Genomic DNA, 8,900 nt, shown 5'->3' with positions numbered 1-8,900 from the left:
TATAAAATCTATAACAAGTCATAAGGAAATACAAATATCTCCATATAAGATTATATAAGATTGTATATATAGAAATTCGAAAGAACCTACAGATTTTCCATCCTTAGGAGTGTCTAAATGTATGGGTGAAGATGTAGGCAGAGGTGAAGAACAGTGGAATTTCACTGATGGGATTTATATAAGAGACTAACTTGATCAGACACAGATTTAGCTTGAAAGTGCTTTTTAACTTGACTCAAGCTGCTGAGGATTTGTCTCTTCACTGGATATTAAAGAATTTGTTTCAATTTGGTTATAGCCACTAATGTACCTTTGACATGGTACAGCCTCAATAAATGCTTGTGAATTGAGTTTACTGAGAAATAGGCCCTCTGTAAATATTATATTAATTTGAACAAAATATTTTTTTTCTTTGACATTTTACTGTAGGCATAATAGCAGGCTTCTGAAAATTACTGGATTATATTTTTTAGTTTTCCTGCTCTACACAGAAGAATAACTAGCACAGACATTGTATCTACATATCTAACACAGAGTGATGGCTATAGATAAGTACCTTTGGTGAAATTTAGACTAAATGTTACTTTATTGCAAAAATAACCACTAACCCAATAAACAAAACACCCTAAATGTATAAGACAAAACCTTTTTTTTTCTGAATTATTTAGAAAATTACTTTTATTCTTTATTTAATTCTGTATGTGTATATACAGATTTGATTGATTGTAAAATGGTTTTGAGTCAGTCCTCCAAGTACTCTCATGTGGTAAATAACTTCAAATCAGTTATTTCTGAATGAATATTTTAACACCAGTTTCATGATATCCTAAAGACATACATGAAAATGCATAGTAAATCAAGACTTTATATTAATGTTTATCATGTACAAATATGTTAAGTACTACTAGAATGTTAATGAACTATTAAATATGTGGCTTGAAATAAAAATAACATAAGAGGTACTAAAATTAGCATTACAATATTGTCTTAACATTTACTGAATAGTTCATGTAGAAAAATACATTTAACATTAGAAATTGTGGCCATAATTAATTTCTTTTTTGTTTGAAATCTGCCATGTAAAGTTGCAGAGTTACAATCTGTATTGTTTTGGTCTAATTTACTTTCCAGAGGGAAGTTAAGATAATTGTAATAGTGAAAAGAAAAGAACAATTTACTAAATAAATTGTTTTATAGAATTATGAACTATTTAAAATAGCTCTTAAAAGCATCTATTTGGGGCTAGCATTTCTTAAAATTGTCTACAAAAAATAGTCAAATCAAGTTTAGTCTAGGTGTTGCATACAATGGCTTCCTATTACAATGTTTCTCACCCAGCATTTAAAACAGCATTTATGTGACTCTGAAAGGGGATTTGATTGCTTAAAGAAATAGACAACATATTCATGCAGCACCATGAGTTTCCTGAAGTAAGTTATTCCAGTTTGGATCATGGCTCAAGAGAGAAAACATGAAAATTGGCTACTGCTATCTACACTTATGACTAGAAGTCTTGCAGGGGCTCTACATTATTACTTTTCTGCACCGTTTCCAAGTGTCTGTGAGAATTAATTGGTAAAACTCAGTGTTGGTACTTTATAGGCAGGCTTTCAAGACTCCTCATAACTGCGCTTAGTCTTTATTTTCTATTTCAATGACTGCTATTATTTGAATCCTCCACCCTTATTTAATCTTATTTTAATCCAAGAAGCTGGACTATATGAAGGAGAATGTGGCATCAGGATTAGAGGAAGGCTCATTAACAACCTAGGACACACTGATGACACAACTTTGCTTGCTGAAAGTGAGGATGATTTGAAATATTTGCTGATGGAGATTAAAGAATACAGTCTGAATTATGGATTACATCTCAATATAAAGAGAACAAAAATCCTCACAACTGGACCTGTAAACAGCATCACGATAAATGGAGAAATGATTGAAGTTGTCAAAGACTTCACATTGCTTGGTTCTACAATCGACACCAATGGAAGCAGTGGTCGGGACACCAGACAAAGTATTGACCTGGGCAAGTTGGCTGCAAAGGACCTCTTTCAAGTGCTGAAGAGCAAAGATATTTCCTTAAAGACTAAGTTGCACTTGATACAAGCCATGGTATTTTCAATTGCCACATATGCATGTGAGAGCTGGACAATAAATAAGGAAGAATGAAGAAGAGTTGATGCTTTTGAATTGTGGTGTTGGTGAAGAATGCTGAAAATACTCCGGACTGCTAAAAGATCTAACAAATCTGTTCTGAAGAAAGTGCAGCCAGAATGCTCCTTGGAAATGAGAATGGCCAGACTTCACCTACTTTGGTCATGTTGTCAGAAGAGAGCATTCACTGAAGAAAGATGTCATGCTCAGTAAGTTGGAGGGTTGACAAAAGAGGGGAAGACCCTCAATGAGATGGATTTACATAGTGGCTGCAGCAATGGACTCAAGTATAGCAAGGATCACGGAGTTGGTGTGGAACCAGGGAGTATTTTGTTCTGCTGTGCATAGAATCACTATGAGTCAGAAACAACTCGACGACACCTAACAACAACAACAACAACCACTCTTACACATGTTCATCTATGCCTCCCTCCTACTGTGTTCATTTGCTTTTGTTTTTACACTTATAGGAATGTGACTCTCTCTTCTACTCACCTACAGGAGGTGACTCTGTCCTCCTTCAGTGTTCAAATAAAATTCTAATTGTTTGAAGAGACATGTTCTCTCCGATTTCTTTCAGGAAAAAGTGAATTCTAAAGTCCTCTGAAATTTCTTTTGCCCCTTTACTTTGAAAAGTCCTCATTTACAGTGTAGTGAAGTCATAAAATTCTCCCAAGTAGAATATGAATGGAGAGAAGATTGAGGTTGTCAAGGAATTCACATTGCTTGGTTCTACAATCGATGCCAACGGAAGCAGCAGTCAGGACATTAGACGTCGTTTAGCATTGGGAAAGTCAACTGCGAAGGAACTGTTTCAAGTGCTGAGGAGCAAGGATATCTCCTTGAGGACTAAGGTGCGCCTGACACAAGCCATGATATTTCCAATCACCTTGTATGCATGTGAGAGCTGGACAATGAATAGGGAAGACCGAAGAAGAGTTGATGCTTTTGAGTTGTGGTGCTGGCGAAGAATGCTGAAAGTACCATGGACTGCTAAAAGAACTAACAGATCTGTCCTGGAGGAAGTGCAGCCAGAATGCTCCTTGGAAGCAAGAATGGCCAGACTTCGTCTCACCTATTTTGGTCATGTTGTAAGAAGGGACCATTCCCTGGAGAAGGATGTCATGCTTGGTAGGGTGGAGGGTCGACGAAAGAGGGGGAGGCCTTCAACGAGATGGATTGATACAGTGGCTGCGATGATGGGCTCGAGTATAGCAGGGATTGTGGGGCTGGTGCGGGATCGGGCAGTGTTTCGTTCTGCTGTGCATGGGGTCGCTATGAGTCGGAAACGACTCGACGGCACTTAACAACAACAACAACAACAACAAACACAAAAGGACCCTCTTGTCTATGTTCCACAAAACATAGTCTTGCACATAGCAAATGCCCACATATCTTGACTTAACTTCTTTAAGATTCCAACCTTGATTTGGTAAAGCCCTCTATATTACATACAAAAGGGTTGTTCTGGAGGATGCTGATTGTATGTGTTTGCTTTCAGAACCAGACAGCAGTAGTATATAATCTCCAAATCTCATTGACTTACAATAAAGGCATATTTCTCATTAATGTCGTGTTAAAAAAAAAAAAAAACTCACTGCTGTTGAATCAATCCTGACTCATAGCGCCCCCTCGTTGGGTTTCTGAGGTGGTGTCTCTACAGAAGTAGATGGCCCACTCTGCCTTCTGAGGAGTGGCTGGCGGGTTTGAACTACCAGCCTTCTGGTTAGCAGTCAAATGCCTTAAGTGCTATGCCACCAGAGCTCCCACAGGGTCCATGGTTTTGGAGGAGCTTCCAGACTAAAACAGAATGGGAATAAGGACAAGGACATCCACTTCTGGAAAAAGTAGCCTTAGCAAACCTTAAGAATAGCAGTGAACCATTGTCTGATGCATTACTGGAAAACATTATGAATAACAGTCAAACATTGTCTTATATAGTACTGGAATAAGCTTTTCAGTTGGGAGGTACTCAAAATATGAGTGGTGAACAGCTGCCTCTTCAAAGTAAAGTCTATCTTATGACATGGATGGTTTAAAGTTTCTGGATCTTCATTTGCTGATATGTCATGAATCAAAATGAGAATAAAAAGCTGCAAACATTCATTAATAATAATAATGTGGAATGTACAAAGTATGAATCTAGGAAAATTGGAAGTTGTCAAAAATTAAATAGAACACATAAAGATCAATATCACAGGTATTTGTGAGTTTAGTGGCCATTTTGAATCTGATAATCATGAGGTCTACTATGCCAGTAGTGACAAATTGAAGAGGAATGGTGTCATATTCAACATCAAAAAAAACACTCAAGATCTATCCTGAAGTACAATGCTCTCAGTGATAGGATAATAACCATACACTTATAAGGAAGAGCAGTTAACACTACTTTTATTCAAATTTATGCACCAGCCACTACAGCCAAAGATGAAGACATTAAAGATTTTTACCGACTTCTGCAGTCTGAAGTTTACAAAACATGCAGTCAAGATGCACTGGTAATTATGGTTGTTTCAAATGCAAAAGTTGGAAACAACGAAGGAGCAGCAGTAGGTGGAAAATATGGCCTAGGTGATGAAAATGAAGAAAGAGACTGCATGATAGTTTTTGAAAAGTGACCGACTTATTCATTGCAAATACCTTTCTTCCAATAATTTAAATGACAACTGTACACAGGAATCAAATCTACTACATCTCTGGAAAAAGGTGATGGAGAAGCTCAATATCATCAGGCAGAACAAGGCCAGGATCCAACAGTGGAATTGAGCATCAATTTTTCTTATGCAAGCTCAAATTGAAGCTGAAGAAGATTAAAACAACTCCATGAGAACAAAAACATGACCTTGAGTGTGTCTGACCTGAATTTAGAGATTATCTGAAGAATGGAATTCAACACCATGACGGAAGATCAGATGAGCGATAGGATAACATTAAGAGCATCATAAATGAAGAGAGCAAAAGGTCACTAAAAAGACAGGAAAGGAAAAACAGAAAAACAAACAGAAAACTGGATGTCAGAAGAGACTCTGAAACTTTCTCTTTAACAGAATAGCTAAAGAGAATGGAAGAAATGATGAAGTAGAAGTTTACAAAGAGTAGCTAAAGAGGACAAAGTAAAGTATTATAGTGAAATGTGCAAAGACATGGAGATAGAAAATCAAAGGGGTAAAATGTGCTCAGCATTTCTCAAGCTGGAAGTACTTAAGAAAAACTTCAAGCCTTAAGTTGGAATACTGAAGGATTCTGTGGACAAAAGATTGAACTATGCAGGAAACCTCAAAGAAGTTGGAAGGAATACAGAGAGTCACTGTACCAAAAAGAATTGGTAGATGTTCATCCTTTTCAGAAGGCAGCATATGATCAAGAATCAGTGATATTAAAGAAAGAAGTCCAGGCTGCACTGAAGGAATTGTCAGAAAACAAGTCTCCAGAAACTGATGGGATATCCATTGAGATGTTTTAACAAATGGATGCAGAGCTGTAGGTACTCATTCATTTATGCCAAGAAATTTGGAACATAGCTATGGATGGCTGACTAGAAGAGCTCCCATGTTTATGCCCAGTCCAAAGAAAGGTGATCCAACAGAATGTGAGAATTATACAAAAATATCATTAGTATCACATGCAAGTGAAACTTTTCTGAAGGTAATTAAAAATGGTTGCAGCAGTACACTGACAGGGAACTGCTACAAATTCAAGCTGGATTCAGAAGAGGGTGTGGAATGAGGGATATCATTGCTGATCTCAAGTGGATCTTGGCTAAAAGCGAGGCATACTAGAAAGATGTTTACTTGTTTCTTATTGACTATGCAAAGACATTCAGCTGTATGGATCATAACAAATTACAGATAACATTGCTAAGAAGGGGAATTCCAGAGCACTTAATTGTGCTCATGAGGAACCTGTACATAGAAAAAGAAGTAGCTGTTCAACAGAAGAAGGGGATACTCCATGGTTTAAAATCAGTAAAGGTGGGCATCAGGATTGTGCACATCCTTTCACCATACTTATTCAATCTGTATGCTGAGCAAATAATCCAAGAAGCTGGACTTACGAAAAAGAACATGGCAACAATTTTGAGGAAGACTCATTAATAATATTTGATATGCAGATAACACAACCTAGCTTGCTGAAAGTGAAGATAATTTGAGGCACTTACTGATGAATATTAAAGACTACAACTTTCAGTATGGATTACACCTCAATATTAAAAAAAAAAATCTTACAGCTGGAACATAAACAACTTCTTGACAAATGGAGAAAAGACTGAAGTTATGAGAGATTTAATGTTATTTGGATTGACAATACTCATGGAAGCAGCAGTCAAGAAATCAGACATAATATTTCACTGGCCTATCTAAAGCAAAAGACCTCTGTAAAGTGTTTGGGAGCAAAGATGGCACTTTGGAGACTAAGGTGTGTCTGACCCAAACCACGGTATTTTCAATCACTTCATATGCATGTGAAAATGGACAATGAATAAAGAAAGACAAAGAAGAGTGGATGCTTTTGAGTTGTGGTGTTGGTGAAGCATACTGAAAGTATCATGGACTGCCAGAAGAATGAAAAATCTGTCCTGGAAGGAGTGCAGCCGGAATGCTCCTTGGAAGTGAGAATGGCCAGACTTCGTCTCACCTACTTTGGTTATGTTGTCAGAAGGGACCATTCCCTGGAGAAGGATATCATGCTTGGTAAAGTGGAGAGTCAGTAAAAAAGGGAAAGACCCTCAATGGGATGGATTGAGACATTGGCTGGAGCAATGGGCTCAAGTACAGCAAGTATTGTGATGATGGTGCACAATCAGGCAGTGTTTTGTTTTCTTGTACATAGGATCACTGTGAGTCAGAGCTGATTTGAAAGCACATAACAACCACCACTACAGCACATTGGGCAAGTCAAACAATAATAACATGATAACAAGTAAAATGTAAAATAAAAAAAAAAATTATAAATTTTTTGGAAGAATAAAATGTAGTTCTATGGAAGTGTGTAACAAAGGAACGTGATATAGACTTGGGGTTCAAGGAATTGTCCTTGATGAAAGAGTCTCAAGGTAAGCTGTAAAAGATGAGTTAGTTAACTGAGCATAGAATGGGAGTGAGGGAGGAATGTCACTCTAGACACAGAGAGCAGCATGTGAAAAGATCCTGTGGCTGGTGCTTGCAAGGAAAACTCAATGGGCTTAAAAAAAAAAAAAAAAGCATGGCTGCAAAAGAGATTGTGGGGTGATAGTAGAATATTCACTAAGTTGGTGCTCTTCAACCAACATAATCAAGAACCAGAATTTGTACTGAGGATTCAGGTCTTTATTCCAAGCTCAATGGAAAGCTTTGGAGGATTTGAAGCAGAGGTGTAGTCAAGGAACGTATACATTTTTATGTTTGCTCTACCTTTAGAGGAGAAAATCTCTACAGAGCACAAATGCTGCAAAGAGATCAGATGTGATATGAATAAAAAAATTCCACTGGGTTGAGCAAAAAGAAAGTTGATTAGTTAGTGAGAGTAGTTGTGATGTAGTGCAAAGAGTCCAAGACAGATTGGAGTGGGTTGAAATAAACAGGAAATGAAGATATTTTAGGTAACTCAAGAGAGGAAAAAAAACAATAAAAGATCCCTTTTGACAACATGACCAAAGTAGGTGAGACAAAGTCTGGCCATTCTCGCTTCCAAGGAGCATTCTGGCTGTACCTCCTCCAGGACAGATTTTGTTCATCCTTCTAGCAGTCCATAGTTATTTCAGTATTCTTCACCAACACCACAACTCAAAAGCATCAACTCTTCTTTGGTCTTCCTTATTCATTGTCCATCTTTCACATACATATTAGGCAATTGAAAACAGCATGGTTTGGGTTAAGTGCACCTTAGTCTTCAAAGTGAAATCTTTGCTTCTCTACACTGTGCAAAGGTCTTTTTCAGCAGATTTTCCAAGTGTAATACGTCATCTGATTTCTTGACTGTTGCTTCCATGCATGTTGATTGTGGATCCAAGTAACATGAAATCTTTGACAACTTCAATCTTTTCTCCATTTATAATGATTCTGCTTATTGGTCTAGTTGTGAGGATTTTCATTTTTTTTATATTGAGGTTTAAATCTAGACTGTAGGACTGTAGTCTTTAATCTTCATCAGTAAGGGCTAACTTCACTAGTACAGCACCAATACTATGCAAAGATATAAGTAAGGGCCTGGATCAGCAAATGTTTCCTATATCTTCCTCTTTAGGAGCAAAAGTATTTAAGTATGAAAGTTCATAGGAAGGAAATATAAATATAAACACTAACCTGGAATCATTTGCTTGAATATTATCTTTCTCTTCACTTTTGTCATGATGTTTTCTTTCCTTTACATATGTATACCCTATTTTTTAAAACAATTTTATTATGTTTCAGGTGAGTTTACACAGAAAATTAGATTTCCATTTAACAATTTCTAAACAAATTATTCAGTGATATTGTTACATTTTTCACAATCTGTCATCTTTCTCATTCATCCTTTTCTTGTTGTACCATTTCCAGTACTCTATATTCCTTGACTTTTTGACCATTTGGTCTACTATGTTGCTGTTGTTGTTATTTGCCATCGAGTCGGCCCCGACTCATAGTGACCCCTCCTTGGGTTTCTGAGGCAGTATCACTACGGAAGTAGCGATGCCCATCCTTCCTTCCGAGGAGTGGCTGGTGGGTTTGAACCGCCAGCCTTCTGGTTAGCAGTCAAGTGCCTTAGCCACTATGCTACCAGAGCTC

Source organism: Orycteropus afer, unplaced genomic scaffold (assembly GCF_000298275.1).
Source record: "Orycteropus afer afer isolate SDZICR_OR568_19922 unplaced genomic scaffold, OryAfe1.0 scaffold00427, whole genome shotgun sequence".
NCBI classification, from domain to species: Eukaryota; Metazoa; Chordata; class Mammalia; order Tubulidentata; family Orycteropodidae; genus Orycteropus; species Orycteropus afer.
Note: the sequence above shows the minus strand (reverse complement) of the source record.